Source organism: Ursus americanus, chromosome 34 (genome assembly GCF_024610735.1).
Source record: "Ursus americanus isolate L20-20 chromosome 34, mUrsAme1.1.p, whole genome shotgun sequence".
In the NCBI taxonomy this organism is placed as follows: domain Eukaryota; kingdom Metazoa; phylum Chordata; class Mammalia; order Carnivora; family Ursidae; genus Ursus; species Ursus americanus.
Genome location: NC_142160.1, coordinates 25,386,121 through 25,406,046, shown reverse-complemented (window position 1 = coordinate 25,406,046; position 19,926 = coordinate 25,386,121).

The window sequence follows — 19,926 nt, the reverse complement described above, 5'->3', positions numbered from 1 at the left end:
ATTCTCCTTCATTCCGGATGACTTAATAACGACCATACACTGTTCTTTGTTGCCTTCGCTGCCTGTCTATAAAATGCCCAGGCGCAATCAAGTTCACTTTTAAAAATCATTGTCCAGGCGGTAGGAGGAAACAGACATTTGGTATTCTACAAATGCAGAAGTATGTGGGAAGCCTGTCAGGGACACCAAGTGTTTCCAGACCCTCCACATTCGAAGGTTCAGAACTTTTGCTTTCTTGCCTCATTCGTCTGAGTTGTATTCTCTTGGTTTCTAGAAAGAAAAAAGTATGGGAAGAAGATGGCATTCCCAAAGGTCTGAGAGACTATCAGAGGTGGCTTTACAATGCACGGGGAAGTGTTGTATTGGAGACTAGAACTGGGGAGTGAGCAGGGGGAAGTGAGCTGGGGGAGGTCAAGAGAAGGGAAGAAAACCAGCTCTTTCTAAGTTTACGGCCAATTGCCATACTTCAGACTCTAATGTTTCGCAAGGGCTTCTCAATATTAAAGGCAGCTCTTTGAACAATACGGTCCCTTTTTTTCTGCAGTTCACAGCTGTCAGAGATCATTTAACTCCCTATATATTTCCAAAAAGTGATGCTTTTAATGGGCAGCATAAACAGTGGGGCTGGAGGACACTGAAGCTTGACTTGGACCAGGGTGTTAGGGCATCACTCGCATCTGTCAGGATGTGGAAAGGAGGCCTAAGTAAACAATTCTGAGCATTTAGAAAAAGAACAGAGGGGAAAAAAAAGAAGGAGGGGTGGAGTGGGAGGAGGAAAGATGAGGAACACAGCTAGAGAGAAAGGAAAGGGAAGAACGGAAGTAATGCAAGGGCAGGAGAAAGAGAAGCTGAGAACGCACTGATTAAACCTTCAATTTCCTTCTTAAAATAATCCATTTCCATTCAAATGCAAACATAGTCACAAAGGAACGTGTTAAGTCTCAGGTGGCAGACCTAAACAAATCTCCTAGTTACTAGGAATTCGACCAGCGCTTATTATCTCAACACAGTTTATATTTAATTTCCAATTTGTTTTCCCCTTTTACAACAGATCCAAGTATCACATGCAACATGCACTGATTTCTTCTGTGCTTTGAGTACTTTCAATGGCCTTACTGTTCTCCAAGACCAATAAAACCAGTGGTGTGATATTCTTCCCTTTGGGCTGGGATTCTGTATTGGAAATAGAAGCCAAATCCAGTTATTAAGAAGAGACTATGGGGGGCGCCTGGGTAGCTCATTCAGTTAAGCTTTCGACTCTGGATTTCGGCTCAGGTCATGATCTCAGGGTCGTGAGATCGAGCCCCACGTTGGGCTCCACGCTCAGTGGGGAGTCTGCTTCAGATTTTCTCCCTCTCCCTCTGCCCCTCCTCCTCTCCTTCTCTCATTCTCTCTCTCTCTTTTTAAAAACATATTTATTTATTTCTTTAGAGAGAGAGAGAGACACTATGGAGCTTAAGAAAAAGGCTCACACTTCTATTTTTTTTTTAAAGGTTTTATTTATTTATGTGATAGAGAGACAGCCAGCGAGAGAGGGAACACAAGCAGGGGGAGTGGGAGAGGAAGAAGCAGGCTCCCAGCGGAGGAGCCCGATGTGGGACCCGATCCCGGAACGCCAGGATCACGCCCTGAGCCGAAGGCAGCCGCCTAACGACTGCACCACCCAGGCATCCCAAAGGCTCACACTTCTGACCGGGCAAGTGTCACCTGCAAAATTAAATATTGTAGGAGCTCAGCAGTATTTGGGAGAATAGGAGAATCTTAAAAAAATCTTCCTTTCAGATGAATAGCACCAAGTAGTAAAATGGTCATCACAATATGATGGTAAATGAAATTATTACCCAATGCATTACCCAAATGCATTCAGGAATTTTAAATGGAATCTTAAAAATCTGAAACCTTTAAAATCTGAATTCCTAAGTGTCATCTAATTCTATCTTAACTGATACCTATATTTATAATAAAATTGTAAAAAGCTTAGCAAAATAAAAATTTCCAAGAAAGAAACAACTTACTCTCAACTTCACCATCCAGAAATAAGCAATGCTAAAAATCTACAAGTATTGGGGCACCTGTGTAGGTCAGTCAATTGTATCCAACTCCTGGAATTCTGATCAGGTCATGATCTCAGAGTCATGAGCTTGAACCCCGAGTCAGGCTTAGGTGCTGGGAATGGAGCCTGCTTGAGATTCTCTCTCTTCCTCTCCCTATATGCCCCGCCCCCCTAAAAAAATGTCTACAAGTATTATTATAACAGAATGAGAAACATACAGATAAAAGAATGAATAGTATATGTCAATTCTATCTCAATAAATCTGGAAAACATAAAAGAAAAGAAAAGTTTGTTAGACATATAGATAGATATAAAGACAAATCATGATTTCATTAGAATGAAATCATATAACATGTGTCATTTTAAAACGTCTAATCTTATCTTACACATATTTAACAAAGGAAAAAGAAACTGAAGTAAAGGAAATATCAGAATTTTAGGTAGATATTTCTTTGCATCTAAGATTAAGAAAGGAAGTGGGAAATCATTAGCAGGCTGGAGTCATCATTCATTGCTAACAATTTAAAATACATATTTTAGGAGTCCCTGGGTGGCACAGTTGGTTAAGCCTCCAACTCTTGATTTCGGCTCAGGTCATGATCTCGTGGTTATGGGATTGAGCCCCACATCAGCCTGCTTCTCTCTTTCTCTCCCTCTCCCTCTGCCCCTCCCCCGATCACTCTTGCTCTCTCTCTAGAATAAATAAAATATTTTTTTTTTAGATATTTTATTTATTTATTCGACAGAGAGAGAGACAGCCAGCGAGAGAGGGAACACAAGCAGGGGGAGTGGGAGAGGAAGAAGCAGGCTCATAGCGGAGGAGCCTGATGTGGGGCTCGATCCCGGAACGCCAGGATCACGCCCTGAGCCGAAGGCAGACGCTTAACGACTGAGCCACCCAGGCGCCCCATAAATAAAATCTTTAAAAAATAAAATAAAAAATAAATTAAAATACACATTTTATTTTTTAAGCAGTTTGGATTGATTTCCCCACTAGAAAAGAAGAAGTTCTCTTTCACTTCCTTCTGTCTCCCTTGCACCTTCTAATTTTTGTTGCTTTGGATCATTTATATATTGTCAGGATCTGAAACATTTCCATAAACCATAAATGCCCCAGTAGTTTCTTCTTTGATCTGTATTCTAATGGATCCCATGCTCACAAATAGTCTTTCTACCACCACCTCTGCATTCTTGAATTCTTTGTTACGATTCACCTCTCACCCCGCGTTATTTTTTCAATGCAGGGAAACATTTTTTTTTAATATATTAGAAGTTTTTCAGTTTAATGCAAGTCACGGAAATTGGGTACATGTAATTGTGCACTTAGTGAGTTAGGGAAAACCTCATCTGCGTAGGCACCTCAGACTTGAAAACACAGCAGGTCACTGGAAATTCAATTTGTGGGGGACGTGATATGCTTCCAAAGGGAAACCATGCAGAAAGCTCTGGGGGCTGACAGAAGAGGCCTAGGAAGATGGGATTAAGGTTCCAAATGGGGGGGAGGGGAACGTCAGCTACATCCAATCTCTTTGGAAGTACCCAATTAGGCAGCAAATGCCTCTCCAAGTAAGAAGGATCTGAGAGTCGGTCTTGGTACGTTAATTATTTAGAGGCAAGGAGGAGTACTTCTCAGTGGTGATTTGTCCCCTCTTCATGCCATCTCTGCTTGGGCATGTAAATTTCACCTAAACTCAGCCTATCAAAAACTGAACACATCATCTTCCCCTATGCATGGGACTTCCTCGTGCCTTCCCTAGGTGAGTGTGTCTCCCCACCCCCACCTCCACAGCTTGCACAGGTCAGACACATTCTCCCCCTTACTTCTGTTTCTTATATCCAATTCACTCCAGTCCTCCCCACTGTCACCACCCTACCCAACATTATTTCATTGAGAGATAAGTTAGGGCTCTTCCACATTCCATTCTCCAAAATATAGAAGTGTACCTCTGAAACAGAATTTGTTTGATGAAATGCTGAATGAAATTTTATGTTTTTAGGGCACCTGGGTGGCTCAGTCAGTTAAGTGTCTGCCCCAGGCTCAGGTTGTGATCCCAGAGTCATGGGATCAAGCCCTGCATCAGGCTCCTTGTTCAGCAGACAGCCTGCTTCTCCCTCTGCCTGCAGCTCTCCCTGCTTGTGCTCTCTCTCTCTGACAAATAAATAAATACAATCTTTTTTTTAAAGAAATTTTTTATTTTCATTTTTTTAAGATTTTATTTATTTGAGAAAGAAAGTGGGTGGATGCAGGGAGGATCAGAGGGAGGGAGAGAAGCAGACTCCCCGCTGAGCAAGAACCCTAATGCAAGACTCAATCCCAGGACCCTGAGATCATGACCTGAGCTGAAGGCAGATGCTTAACCGGACTGAGCCACCCAGGTGCCCCTGAATTTTTTTTTTTTAAAAGATTTTATTTATTTATTCGACAGAGATAGAGACAGCCAGCGAGAGAGGGAACACAAGCAGGGGGAGTGGGAGAGGAAGAAGCAGGCTCATAGCGGAGGAGCCTGATGTGGGGCTCGATCCCATAACGCCGGGATCACGCCCTGAACCGAAGGCAGACGCTTAACCGCTGTGCCACCCAGGCGCCCCGCCCCCTGAAATTTTTTAATTACTATGAATATTTTACTTTGAAAAGGCAGATTTCTCAGTTTTCCATACAAGTGAAATCTTATGAGCAGGAACCAAGATTTAGAGTCTATACTGGGGGTGAAAACTGCTTGTAAGGGGACAGATAATAACAGTTTTTGGCTTTGCAGGTCATACCGTTTCTGTGGCAATACTTGATCTTGCCATTGAGAGGCGTGCGAAAGCAGTCATCAATGGTATGTATACAAATGGATGCAGCTGTGTTCCAATAAAACTTTATTTATAAGAACAGAGAGTAAGCATTTAAAGAATTGGCACCCAACTTTCTCAAAGTCTTCCAAAAAAGGAAAGGAGGCAACACTTTCTAACTCAGCTTATGAGGCTAGTAAGGGTCTAATATCCAGAGTATACAAAGGACTCTTTCAACTCAACAACAAAAACACAACCCAATTTTAAAAATGGACAAAAGATTTGAATTAGACATTTCTCAGAAGAATATGTCCAAATGACCAATGAGCACATGAACAGATGCTCAACACCATTCACCATTAGGGAAATGCAAAATCAAAACTGCGATGACATCACTTCACACTCAGGAGTGTGGCTGTAATTTTTAAATGTGGTAGAGGGGAGAATGACTGTTGGTGAGGACCTGGAGAAATGGGAACGCTTCCACATTCTGGTAGGGATATAAATGGTTCCGTCTCTGAGGAAAACAGTCTGGTGGTCCATCAAAAACTTAAACATAGAATTACCATATGGCCCAGTAATTCCATGCCTAGGTATGTATCCAAAAGAATTGGAAACAGGAACTCAAACAAACACATGCACACACAAGTTCGTAGCGGCACTATTCACAACAGCCAAAGAGTAGGAACAACTCAAATATCCATCACCAGAAGACTGGATAAACAAATTTCGGCATACACGTACGATGAAATATTATTCCGTCAATAAAAAGGAATGGAGTACTGATTCATACTACAACAGGGATGAACGTCAAAAACATCATGTCAAGGGAAATAAGCCATGCACAAGATGTCATCTATTGTGTGATTCTACTGATATGAAATAGTCAGAATAGGGGCGCCTGGGTGGCTCAGTCGTTACGCGTCTGCCTCCGGCTCAGGGCGTGATCCCAGCGTTCTGGGATCGAGCCCCACATCAGGCTCCTCCGCTGTGAGCCTGCTTCTTCCTCTCCCACTCCCCCTGCTTGTGTTCCCTCTCTCGCTAGCTGTCTCTATCTCTGTCAAATGAATAAATAAAATCTTAAAAAAAAAAAAAGAAATAGTCAGAATAGGTAAATTCATAGAGACAGAAAGCAGATTGGTGATTGCCAGGAGCTGCGAAGAAGGGGAATGGAGAATTAACGCTTAAAAGGTAAGGAATTTCCATTTGGAGTGATAAAAATGTTCTGGAACAGACAGAGGGGTGGCCACACAACATTGAGAATGTATGAAATGCCGCTGACTTGTTCACTTTAAAATGGCTAATTTGATGTTGTGTGAATTTTTACCTCACTTAAAATAAAAATAAAACGGTTATTTCGGATTTAGCTGGCGCGTCGTAGTTTGCTAAGCCCTGGTCTGGTCTATGGGTGAGGAGCTCACATTTGCTCTAACGCTGTCTTTCCAGGTGGCAATGAGACTATCCGTTCTAACTTAATCCATAATGAAAGCGCTTTGTCTTCCCACATTCAGTGGAATTATAACTTCAGGTGACTGCAGAGCTGATGGAGACCATGGCCACACACACACACACACACACACACACACACACACACACACACATCTGGAGAGTTCTGGAATTCTCCTCACTGAGATGGGACACAAAGAATGAAACACACAGAAAAATCAGTCCACAGATCAAGGTCATGAGGAATATAGAAAGTGACTGTTCCAATGAGAACAGAAGAAAATGTACATTTCAAGAATGCCATAAGCCTTTCTGAAAAGAGGACACAGATGCATTTTAGAGCCTCCTTCAGCTGGGAATAGCCGTAGTTTGCCTCACATTAGCACATGGGGATTCCTCCAACCAGCCGTGGCATCTACTCCACAGATTAGACAGGCTGCAAAGGGCCTGCAGGGAGCTAAGGTGCAGAGATCCGCCTTGGGCTCCACGGTCGTTCCCTACTTTCCTACTAAGCAGCGCTCCCGCCGCCAGGTGCCCAAGCCAGAAACCTGGCAGGCATTCTGCACTCTTCCCTCTCCTCCATTCCCCGCACCCCCTAGATCACCAGGCTCTGGCACCTCCTGAATGTCCCCTGAAGTTATCCATTTCTGCCACGCCCCTGCTACTGTCCAAGTCAAGTGTGATTCTCTCTCACCTGGACTATTGCGGCAGCCACCATGCCGGTCCTCCTCCCTCCCACTCCGTCCCCTGCGGCGCCTGCTCCCTACTCCAGCTAAAGTGCGCTTTCTAATGCACGAATTTGAGAGTTGCAATGTCATGGTTAAGAACTCAGGCTCTGGGTCAGAATGCCTGGGTTCCATTCCTCATGGCACTACTTTCCAGCTCCATGAGAGTAGACAAGTTACTCCTTCTTATGGGCCTCCCAGATGTATGCTCCCAAATTCATAACCCCGAGTAGCTCAGCATGGAGCTGTATTTGGAGAAAGGGGTTTTAAAGAGGTAATTACATTAAAATGAGGTCATTAGGATGGGTCCCCATCTCCTCTGACTGGTGTCCTTCTAAGCAGAGGAAATGTGGACACAAACTGGTACTGAGGGAAGACCATGGGACGACACAGAGAGAAGACAACCATCTACAAGCCAGAGAGAGGCTTCAGAAGAAACCAACCCTGACGACACCTTGACCTTCAATTCCTAGCCTCCAGGACTGTGAGAACGTGAATTCCCATTGCATAAGCCACCTGTCTGTGGTACTTTGCTAAGTCAGGGAGCAAGCTCCACTCTTCTCTAAAGCCATGTTTCTTTGTACTAACAAAAAAGAAACATAGTTATTATAATTCAGTGTAATTCTCAAATACTTGGCAGCCAAGGCAAAAATGGAAACATACCCTCGGAAGAGAGTGTATCATACCAAAATGCCTGATACTGAATTTATAAAGTATCATAATACAAGTGTTTGGGGAGGTTCCAAGGCCTTTGTTACCAGGTCAGCGCAGTCAGCGTTTATTCCGGGGAACGGCCGCGTGGCTCGTGTGTGCTGCCTGGGGCACGAGAGAAGGTTGGCGGTGTCCTGTGAGCTGGAGTGTGACGGGCGCAGAGGGCACACCTGAGGGCAAGACACACCTCATCGGGAACCAGCAATGGGGCCCCGAATGAAAGGCATTTGTTGCTCTCAGGCACATTCTTGGCATTTCAATTCAGAAAAATTCCTGATGGCCAAACTGTCAGGAACATGCTTGTAAATAACAAATTCCTTAGAGTTACCTAATACATTTCATCCTGTTTGTCAAAAAAAAGCTTGCAGTCACCTCTTTGAAACTTACATTGACATATTATCTGCACACCAGGGTTTCTCTTGTCAAACAGAACACGTTTTCCCCTCTTGCAATAATTTTAAAATATGCAGCTATCCACTGGAGACCTCATCTTGAATTCTGGCACCTGGGCATGCATCGCCCTGCTTTGTCAAGCTTATGGAGCGTACAATGGGCGAGAGCTGGCCAGACTCCCACTGAAAGTACTGCTGAAGATACAGGGTCAGAATCATACATTCATTCATTCACTCACTCACTCATTCATTCATTATTCATTCAACAAATATTTAAAGAGTTAGTTCACGGTACAGGTAAGGGTCTGTGCTAGGGGTCCAAAAACAAATCAGACACAATCCCTCAAGGAAGATAACGTCTATTGGAAAAGTCTGGAAGAATATGAACAATTATTACACAGGGTGGCGGGTAGTATAATGAAATTAAAGATCAAGATTTCAGCAGAGGGCACAAGTGGGCAGAGAAAGATCCCTCAAAGATCTGATGTCTGAGCTGAATTGTTGCCCTGAAGATAGACGTCAGTGAATTGTCAGATTTTATTCCGATATTCAGCATAGAGATAGAGAGCAGAAACCTGAGCTCTGAAGGTAGGCTACCTGGGTATGGAACCTGGCTCTGCCCCCCACCAGCTGTGTGACCTTGGGGTAATTAGCTCCTCTGTGCCTCGGTTTCCCTATTTGTAAAATGGGGATGGATAGTTAAATGAGTTACTATATATAAATAAAATGTAGACACAGCTATAAAGTTATATAATGGACCTATATACGAAAATAAACAAGTATATACAACAGCGGCTAGCACGAAGTAATCACTACAACAGAATTTGTGATATGCGGTGATTAATATGAGTTGCTTCAAGTATCTTTGGGAAGCAGTTTGAGTATAAATTGTACATGTATGGTATGGTAGTATTAATAAAATAGAGTTGCTCTAGGGGTGCCCAGCTGGCTCAGTCAAGATAGCACGCAACTCTTCGTCTCGGGGTTGTAAGTTCAAGCCCCATGTTGGGTGTAGAGATTACTTAAAAATAAAATATTTTAAAATAATAATAAAATAGGGGCACCTGGGTGGCTCAGTCAGTTAAGTGTCTGCCTCTGGCTCAGGTCATGATCCCAGGGTCCTGGGATCGAGCCCCACCTTAGGTTTTCTGCTCAGCGGGGAGTCTGCTTCTCTCTCTCCCTCTGCTCCCCTACTTTGCTCTCTCATTCACTCTTTCTCTATCTATTTCAAATAAATAAATAAAATCTTTAAAAATAATAGTGATAATAAAATATATAGTTACTCTAGGGGCACCTAGGACTCAGTCAGTTAAGCGTCTGACACTTGATTTCAGCTCAAATCATGATCACAGGGTCACGAGATGGAGCCCCACATCAGGCTCCCTGCGCCACGGGGATTCTGCTTCTCTCCCTCTCCCTCTGCCCCTCCCCCTGCTCATGCTCTCCCTCTCTCTTTCTCTCTAAAATAAACAAATCTTTAAAAAAAATTTAAAAATATGTAATTGCTCTAGTAATAAATATAATTTTTCTTTCTGATACAGCACTGATCTGAACAAGTTTGAACCAGGACCTCGTAGCGCACAAAAATACATACACACACACACACACACACACACACACACAAAAGCTATGTTTATTTTGGAAGCAAAATTGTAGTAATATGCCAATCCTAAGCATGAATTTCTTCTATTCTAAGTTCTGTGATTTGCATTGCTACAGTATGTATACGTACCAGGCAGCTACCAATCCTCGAATTTCACTACGTTTGAATAATTTGGGTCTCAAAGGGGAATTGTGGTTTAACAAGCCAAATAAAGAGAATAATGTGTCCCGATCTCAACAGCGGTGGAAGGGTAGCCCCTTACGCGAAACGTGTGCACAGACGTCAGACCATGTCGGCAAAAAGCCACGGATCTTAACATCTGTTTCAAAAACTACTTCCTACAACTATCTCAATGGCAACAAAAGGATCAAAATTCTTTTTGCGGTGCAGAGCCTTCTTTGCTCTGGAAGCGTTTGATTTGTGACTCAGAATTCATTTCCTGGGTGAGGTGCTGTGTCTGGCTCTGCGGATCTCCTCCAGGGAACCAGTGGTGGAAGTGACGGGCCCAGGTCCTGCTCACAGAAATAAGCCACCCAGAGGACAGCGCAACAGGGAAACAAGGAATTGCCGTGTTGTCTGGAGTCATGATGCGTGAGCTCAGGTGTACCACTTAACCTCAAGCCACAAGACGCATTTCCCCCATTGGCCACGATTTGCAGAACCTTCGAGTTTCCTGCCCTATCTGCCAGTCACAGAAACCTAGGTGAGAAATGAAAACAAACCTATGAGCCACTTTTTAAATGGCTGAGTTCATATTTTCAGTGAAAACACTGGGGGTTCTCAAGGACCACTAAATCATCTCCTGCTCCACTTTTCCCCCTTTCAAAATATTTTTAGACTCTTTGGAGCTTACGCTTTTGTTTACATTGTTTTCATTATGACTATTGATCAAATAAAGGGTATTTTCTGAGCTCCAACTCTGTGATAGAAATTATAGCATATTCAGAAGGAAAGCCACGTAAAACTTAACTTTTGTAAGCCTTAACGTACTGAACGCTGGGGGCGCCTGGGTCGCTCAGTCGGTTAAGCATCCAAATCACGATTTCGGCTCAGGTCATGATCTCAGGGTCATGAGATCGAGCCCCGAACTGAGCATAAAGCCTGCTTAAGAGTCTCTCTCTTGCTCTGCCCCTCCCCCCCAACCTCACTCAAGTGTACATACTCTCTCTTGCTCGCTCACTCACTCGCTAAACAAAGAGGAAAAAAGGTACTAAATACTATACTTTTTTCAAAAAGTGTAGGATGGTGCACACTGAACAGTGCTCCATGCCACAGTGCAGACTTACCCAGCATGCACTGGGGAGGAAAGCAATGGTCGGCAAAGGGGATGAGGTTTGAAATGGGCTTCGCAGGATAGATAATGAATGCATGTCTAAGGGATGGATATTCTTGCCCTGTGATTTAGAGAGGAGAAAGGGGTTAATAGAAGAGCAAGTAGCAAAGACCTGAAGCCGAGAATGAGCTTGACGGGTTTGTAGAAAGCAGAGAAATCGGGCTACAGCCAAGAGCCCATATAAAGGAGGGAACAGACTGCGCAGAGCCCGCCATTCTCTCTGCTGTGTCTGTGCTCACGCACATACTGAGATACCTGCCCCACGACACCTCATACGCCTCAATGAACTGGCGTGCTCTAATGGAAATCCTTTTTCTACATTCACTGGTTGGGAAGTTATTTTCTTAATTATAATCCCGTATTGCTGACCCTGCATATAGAAATTTTAAAAATAGGCATTTACACCCTGCTGTTTTCCAAAGTATATTTAAGATGGCTTGCAGGGATAATATCAAGTGCAATGAAAGCGCATGAGACAGAATTAGATAAGAGCAATAACAAAGAGAGAACAAAGGCATGCATTACGTGGAGCCAGAAATAAGCTTAGTACTAATTATATGTCACATGGGGCCATAAATTTGTCTTCTGCAGCACGGAGAGAGAAACCTGATGGTTACGGGAAAGTGGTCATTTAATCCATCATAGTCACACATACCGTTAAAGCCATTAGAAGCATTAGGAATCATTCATGTCCAACCCTGTCATTTCAAGATGTGGCAGGTGGGGCTCCAGAGCCTCTGAGTGCGATCACAGGGCTAGTTAGGGCAGAACAGAAGTCAGCTTTCCCAAGTGTGGAAATTACTCCCAGAGAGGAGATTAAGAATCAGAAGTGAACCAATGAATAGAGGTCGCCTTCCAATGGATTTGGAACCTCCTTCAAGAGCAGTCAGATTTCTTCTGTAAAAGCTGGCACTGAGACGTGAACCAAGGAGTATTGTAAGTTCCTAATTAGATTACCCTAATTGTTGCTACGCTCAAGTACAAAACCTGAAGGAATGCCTGAAATCCCCATAGTCTTTATGAGATGATGTGCTTCTTGTATGTCATTCGGCATCAGCAATAAACGCTATCTGCCGATTTCACCGTCTCCGGCGAGCTCATGGGCACACTTGTTTTCTGGTACTTTTCTGAGTTTTTTATTCACTTCTAGGGAGGGCTGTAGCCACATATCCAAGCCCTGGTGGAGAAATGTGTTTTTGCTAAAGCTGTAATTTACTACTTCAGGCCTCCCCCCGACTCAGAGCTAAATGGTGACCCTGCAGGAAAGATCCCATGATGCAACTTTGTTGTTGTAATGAGAGACTAAATGAGTAGGATTTAAGTCTTGTGAATTCAGTGCTAAGAACAGGGGCCACAAGCAGCAACACGACTGTAACGCCTACCTGAAATAATAAGAAAGAAATGTGACCTCGCACCCGTGTGATGAAGACAAAGTAAATCAACAAAGTGGGCTGCAAAAGCATTCTGAGATGGGGAAAGTGAAGCAGCAGCCCAATTATTACTGCCCTCAAAATGGCGGTTTTGACGTATCAGGCTCCATGGAAGCTCCCCTCAGGATGGGACTGAGGCCAGTCGTCAGCTGCCCCAGCTTCCCTGGTTCTCCTTCACCTTCTGCAGCTCCTGGGCCAGGTGCATGCTTTGCTCAAGATCACCCACCTCACTGAAATTGGAAGTGGTGAGAGACTAAGGGTTCTAGTCCATTCTCATGGTTTCTAGATCCCAGCTTGTCACCCCACCCAACTTTCCTTCCATCTTCCCTTCCATCTTCTCCAACATCATGGCAGCTCCAACATCAGACACAAGACCGTTTCGCCAGTTCCCACAATCGCATAGGGTCAAATCCTTCTGAAGAATCCCTGGTGGTATTTCATCTCTTTGCACAGGATAGCACTATTCTCAGTGCAACCAACAACCCTCATTTTACCAACACTTGGAAGTTATCCGTTCTTTCAGAGTTTCTATAATTAATTGTGTGATTTTTTTTAGTTGGAAAAAAATATCGTAACATTATTAAGGAATATTTTGGGAAAACAATGTTTTTAAACCCTAAGCCATAATTCTTTCTCTCCAACGTGCCAAATGTTTTGTTTTTCTTTCTGAAAGCATACCCTTCTTTCATACCAGGAAGGGAAGAACAAACTTTATCACCAGAGTTAGGGGTTACCAAGATGGACCAGACCAAAAAAAAAAAAAAAAAAAAACACCTTACTAAAATAACCCTTATCTTGGGGCACCTGGGTGGCCCAGTCGTTTAACCTGCCGACTCTTGATTTTGGCTCAGGTGATGATCTTAGGGTCCTGGGATGGAGTCCAGCATCAAGATCCATGCTCAGCGGGGAGTCTGTTTAAGGATTTTCTCTCCCTCTCCCTCTGCCTCTCCTCCCCCACATTCTCTCTCTCAAATAAATAAATAGATCTTAAAAAAAATAATAGTTAAAAAAATAAAATAACCCTTATTTTCTGGTCATTTCCCTTGATATTTACCTTCCCACAATTTACCACCCTAGGAGCCCAAGCCCCTTTCTCCTTGTCTTGTGACCTTCTCACAGATTTATTGCCTTTTGTTAAAATGATATATAAGCCCACAGCCTAACTCCCTCTTTGGGTCTTCTCTTCCTTTTCTTTGAGGCCTCTGTATGTATAAACATTTTCTTCCATTAATCTGTCTTTTGTCAGTTTGATTCACAGCCCCCCGTCATTCAACCTAAGAGTATAGAGGAAAAGGTTTTTTTTCTCTCCCCTACCACAGCAATGGATTGAAAGAGATCGATTATGCTAAAAACTCCTAATTCTTTCATGATACCATAACTAGTAAACAGCAAACATTGGTCACTTGCAGAGGATGTTAGGGAACCAACTCATTCTGAAAATTGGTAAATAAAGAAAAATGATCAAAGCATTCATTCTAGCTTTCTTGTTTAATCCAATTTTGAGGACACCGAATAGTTGACAAGGCAATTGTAACCAATAATGAATTAGAAAATCACCATTGGATAGCCCTTGCTGATCATGAGTCTGCTCAAACCATCAGGGGAGAATGGTGGGTAAGGACCTGTATAATGGACAGTTAGGCTGCCACCACCCAAAGCTACTGATCAACATTAACATCAGAGAAAGAAGGACCATCAAAGAGTAGTTACTTTCTGAGTTGAGGTGCCAGGATGGACAGAGCCCTGCCTATAATACACCCTAGCCATAAAGTGGATCCTGAATCTAATCAAGCCCCATAATAAACTGTTGGGTTACAGGAAATACAGGTGCTAGAAGAACATGATAAATGACACCACAAGGTACCAACATCAAAATCCAGAATGCGGGGGCTGGAACAGAACACTATCTTCCAGGCTAGATACCAGTGGGGTCATCTTTGACTCTTCCAATATCTCCATCTGTCTTCTTAATCTGCCTTCAAACCGTGTTATTATTACTCTGCGATCTCTGAAAAGTACTGTTCCCCTTCCTTTCCATGAACTGTGACAAATGTATTCTTGTCCTGATGAGCAATGTTTCCATTTTTTATAGCATTCATCACACTTGTTAATGAAATAAATGTCTCTGTTTCCTAAGTATGGGTCTTCCTCCCTCAATTCGAAAAGCTGCACGAAAGCCAGGAGCATGACTCTTGCTGTTACCTCTTACCCTGACATACAGAAAGCAGACCATATTCAGTGACTATGTCCAGTGACTGAACGCTCCATTGACTGAGTGAATATGTGAACAAAAGACCAGCCTTCCAGGCCACAACACTCACTCCATCCCCTTTCCATCCATCCTCCATACCACTACCACATGAGCGTTCCTTCAAAAAAAAACCTACAAAACATTGCCATTAGCCTATTATTCACGTGACTTACTTTCATCTATCACAGCAAGCTGAACTTCTTTGCTCCACCTTGAGGACTTCAAAATCTGGCTGCCATTCCCTGCTGGCCCAAAGACATTGCCCATTGGACCCCAACTTTTGTTCCACTTCATGATTTCCTGTCCCTGTCACCCTCACCCCTGCATCAGCCTCTTGATGGAGCCACCTCCACCCCCACAAGGAATCCCCACCTTCCTTCCATTTGATTGTCTGAGCCCCGCCCATTTCCAACATCTTCTCTATGGTAGCTTCTCCAGTTTTCCCAGACCTCAGTCATTTTTCCAGGGGGCCAGAGGGAATTAAGTAAATCCAACCCTTTGGGTGTTTGTTTGATAAAACACAATTCACAGGAAGTGAAGCCGCACCTCTGAGCTGCCGGGAAAGAGCCAAACCCCTGTGTACGAGCTCCCAGTTCAACGTCTTTCCGCTCGACGCAAGGCTTCGTTTTCACAACACTCTCCATGGCGAGGCGGTGACTTATGCGAGGGTGGTCTGGGCTCTCCAGAGCAGTGGAACCTGAATTAGAGTGAGCATGCCCCAGGGACGCACAATGGCTCCTAGTAAGAAAGTATTAGCAGGGCTATTCATTTTTTTTCTCACTTCATCCTTTTATTTTTTTTTAATTTTTTTAAAAGATTTTATCTATTTATTCGACAGAGAGAGAGACAGCCAGCGAGAGAGGGAACCCAAGCAGGGGGAGTGGGAGAGGAAGAAGCAGGCTCATAGCGGAGGAGCCTGATGTGGGGCTCGATCCCATAACGCCGGGATCACGCCCTGAGCCCAAGGCAGACGCTTATCCACTGTGCCACCCAGGCGCCCCTCACCTCATCCTTTTAAATGTTCGATTTCTATATGTGCTTTAGTGTACTTTAGATATTGACATAATGGCAGAACACGAACATGGTGTACAAATACAGGTACTGCATGTACAGAGACGTATGCTTTCATATACACAAAATGTTTTCCACTGATAGATTGCTGCCCCTCCCAACACACACTCATACGTGCAGGCGCGTGCGCGCACACACACACATTGTAGCATGTGCAGCCAGCTGCCAGACCAACGCCTGAGCATTAGTGGCCCTGGACTATATATCTATCACCTATTGTTAACCAAGAAACTGTGGAGTCATTTAGAAGGAGGTCTCCCTTCTCGACTCTCTCCCCTGCTCTTTGAGATGTCTATTTTTTAAAGCCATTCAGCCAGCCCCATGGCTTCAGGCAGTTTCAATCTGTTCAAATTCCTAAGGACACTTAAAGGCAATCGATTCATTGAGAGAAGTCTTTCTGCAGAATGCGGAGAGGATAAGCAGAAGAGGAGGCTAAAGATCCTGACCCCTGCGAGCTTCAGCACCTGGGTAATATTTTCCTATGAGCTCACTAAGAGTGAGTTTATTTTGGTAACTTTCTGGAGATAAATCAAGTTCTAATTGAAAAGCAAGCATTTGTATATTGGGGGAGAGGAAGGGCGAGCGCTGTAGGAATAAGCCACAGGGCGGCATTATGACTGACAGGTGCTCTGTTACAACCAAAACTCACACACTTCTAACTCAAATCCGAGATTTATAATTCCTCACTAGGTCAAGAAATTACAACATCGAACCTTTGAAATAAAGGGTTCAAGTCAAGGATTGCTCGCTATGGAAGCAGGGATAAACGAGAATGGTTTTTCTTTCTTTTCCCTATGGAAGTATGTTTGACTTAAAACAACATAGCAATTAGCTCTTTCTAGAGAGAAAAAGAAAAAGTGAAAGCGAAACACGGTTCACTGATGTGCTGGTCAGTCCTGCCTTCAAGTTTGATTCCTGGTGATCCTGATTATACATCATGTCCTACTTTTCATGGACAGTCGATTTAGGAAAAATATTGTGTTTTTTCTCCACTATTTTGCTCACCTAGAGAATGAAAAGAATAAACTTTGTCTCCTTAAACTTCAGCAAGAATTTTCAAAACCACCACTAATTTCTTCCATAAAACTTAAGAAACTGACAAAGTGATGAAAATGAATGACAAAATGATAAAAAGTGACAAAATAAAGCTTAAGAAATAGAACAGGATGCTTGGTCAATTGCTAATTCTACAAGTACTCGTGAAGAGACAAGAGTTCTGATTATGGAGTTAAGCAAAGGCAATTAACTTGCATTCAGTACGTGATTCCTCCGATCTAGTTCTATTCTGTCAATACAGTTGAATCTGTTGAAAGTAGAATTGAGGGATGCCTGGGTGGCACAGCGGTTAAGCATCTGCCTTCGGCTCAGGGCGTGATCCCGGTGTTATGGGATCGAGCCCCACATCAGGCTCCTCCGCTATGAGCCTGCTTCTTCCTCTCCCACTCCCCCTGCTTGTGTTCCCTCTCTCGCGGGCTGTCTCTATCTCTGTCGAATAAATAAATAAAATCTTTAAAAAAAAAATAGAAAGTAGAATTGATTACGTTTGTAAAGCCCTATTCAAGATGGCACTGCTGGACAGCTACCGATGGCCCCACACCTGTTGACAAGAATCCCAAACCTGGCACCATCCCCTGAACAGGAAATTATTATTAGTTCTCTCTGGTTTCCTTCCTGCAGTCAGAAATATGCCGAACGAGGACATAAGAGATCATGCAACAGCATTTGCTTATCTAGAATTACGATCCATGAGGAGTGCTTTCGCACAGGCTCAGTGCTGCCCATGATCTCACTAACATCTGCGAGGCAAGTGAGGGTCCAGGACAGCCAAAATACCTTCCCCCGGGGAAGGTGAGTCATGCTCCTTTCTGTGAGACCCCTACATTTCAAGGCTGAAAAGGAAGAAGTGAAGGTGGTTTAACATCCAATAATAATCCTTAACCACAGGTGATAGAAAGTTACTGGAATGACTTGAATATGGTGACATTTTTCCTCTCAAACAAAAAGGAAACAATCATCAAGTCTAGAAACACATTTGAGACAAAAATCAATCCTGTATTTTATTGGTAAGTTGAGTCTCTAAGATTCTAAACACCTAGATAAAAACACTAAAAAGCCATCGATTATTAGGACATTCATTTGCCTCTATTGGAGAAGCATGCACCAGGGACAAATGCAAAGAAACCAGCATAGCAAACACCTTCGACATCAAGTGAGCTGAATGGTGGTTAAAAAGGATCTCTGCTCTGGGGCGCCTTGGTGGCTCAGGCGGTTAAGCATCCAACTTGATTTCGGCTCAGGTTATGATCTCAGGGTCCTGAGATCAAGCCCCGGAACCTGAACTCGGAGGCTGCTTAAGATTTCCTCTCTCTCCCTCTCTCTCTCTCTGACTCTCCCCACACTTGCACTCTCTCTCTCTTTAAAAAAAGGGGGGGTCTCTGCCCAGAAGGAAGCAGGGTGGGGGTGAATTTGGAGAAGATGTGCTAATCAGGGGAAAATGTTATTTGCATTTTTGAGCCATGAAATGAGAAACAGGATTTAGCTGATGAAAGTCATACTAGTTGGGGGTAAAGTTTTTGCAGATATGTGGCCTTTCACTGGCCAATTAACTCAACTGTTTGGAACTTAATATTTAACAAGGCCCAAAGGTTCAGATCCCACAAGGCCCAGCTAGCAATAAAAATTACAATGAGAAAGCTTTCTTTCATGCCCAAAGATTGATCTATTCTTAAATAGACTCCTAGAAGTAGGATTCTTTTTGCCAAAGACTGTGATGAACTTAGGGTAAAGTGCTGAACCAAGTTGGAAAAATGAAGCATTCCATGAGACCTTGGGCAAGTCACTTATCCTTTCTGAGTCTTAGCATCCTCTTATTGAAATTGCAGTTTATAACTACCCCACATAGGGATGCTGCCAAGATGAACAGAATTCCCACATGGAAAACTCCTAGAAGAACGTGAAGTACGTAGTAAGTGCCCAATAAATGTTCGTTGTAATGAATATGGTTACAGTTGACCCTTGAACAACGTGTCGGTTAGGGGCACCAAATCACCCCCCTACACTGTGCAAAAATCTGCATATGACTTCTGACTCCCCAAAACCTTAACTTCTGGGGCACCTGGGCGGCACAGTCAGTTAAGTGCCCAACTTCTGATTTCAGCTCAGCTCATGATTTCATGGGTCGTGAGATGGAGCCCATGTCTGGCTCCACGCTCAGCAGGGAGTCTGCTCGTGATTCTCTCCCTCTGCCCTTCCCCTGCTCACTCTCTCTCCAAAATAAATAAATAAATCTTTAAAAAAAAGCAAACTTAACTACTGATAGCTTACTGTTGACTTGAAACTACTGATAGCATTAACAGTCAATTAACACATATTTGGGATTTATATGTATTATACACTGTATTCCTATGACAAAGCAAGCTAAAGAAAAGAAAATGCTACTAGCATAAGCCTGAGGAAGAGAAAATACATTAATAGTACTGTATGGTATATACTGTAAAAAATCTACTTATAAGTGGACCCATGCAGTTCAAACCCGTATTGTTCAAGGGTCAACTGTATTTTCTTATAAAGTATAAATGATGGATCAGTAGAACGGTCTTCTTTTGTGAAAGCAGATTACCTGACAAGGGTAAAGAGACTTGACATTGGAAACTGAGGGAGAACTCATTGAGAGCAAGAGCAAAAACCATAGTCAAGCATAAGACTCAGTGAGTCTTCTACTCAAGTGGGTGAAAAAAATACCCAAGGAAGGGGACGCTGTGAAAAGGAAAGGAATCCAGGAGGGGAGCCTTGCTGAAGGCTCACTTGATCAATCTTGAGAAACTGGGTATGATTTAGAATCTACACCTTCCATGTCTGGGCTTTTCTTGAGCCGGAGGAGCCATGGCAAGTAGGCAAAGGTGTGGCTGATATTATCCCTGCAGCAAGACGCATTTTGCTATAACCCTCGCTGGAAACAGCTCCCCTGTGGGTAACATTGAGGTTGCAGGCGGAAGCACAAAATCCAGAAGTCTGCAGACAAAAAGACCTGGCTACTACGTAAATATGTACACCCACACGTTAGCCCCAGCCTCGTCGGCTCTCAGAAGTCAGCTCCGTCTCTGCAGAGGTGTTGGGTCGGGGTGGGGTGCCGGCGC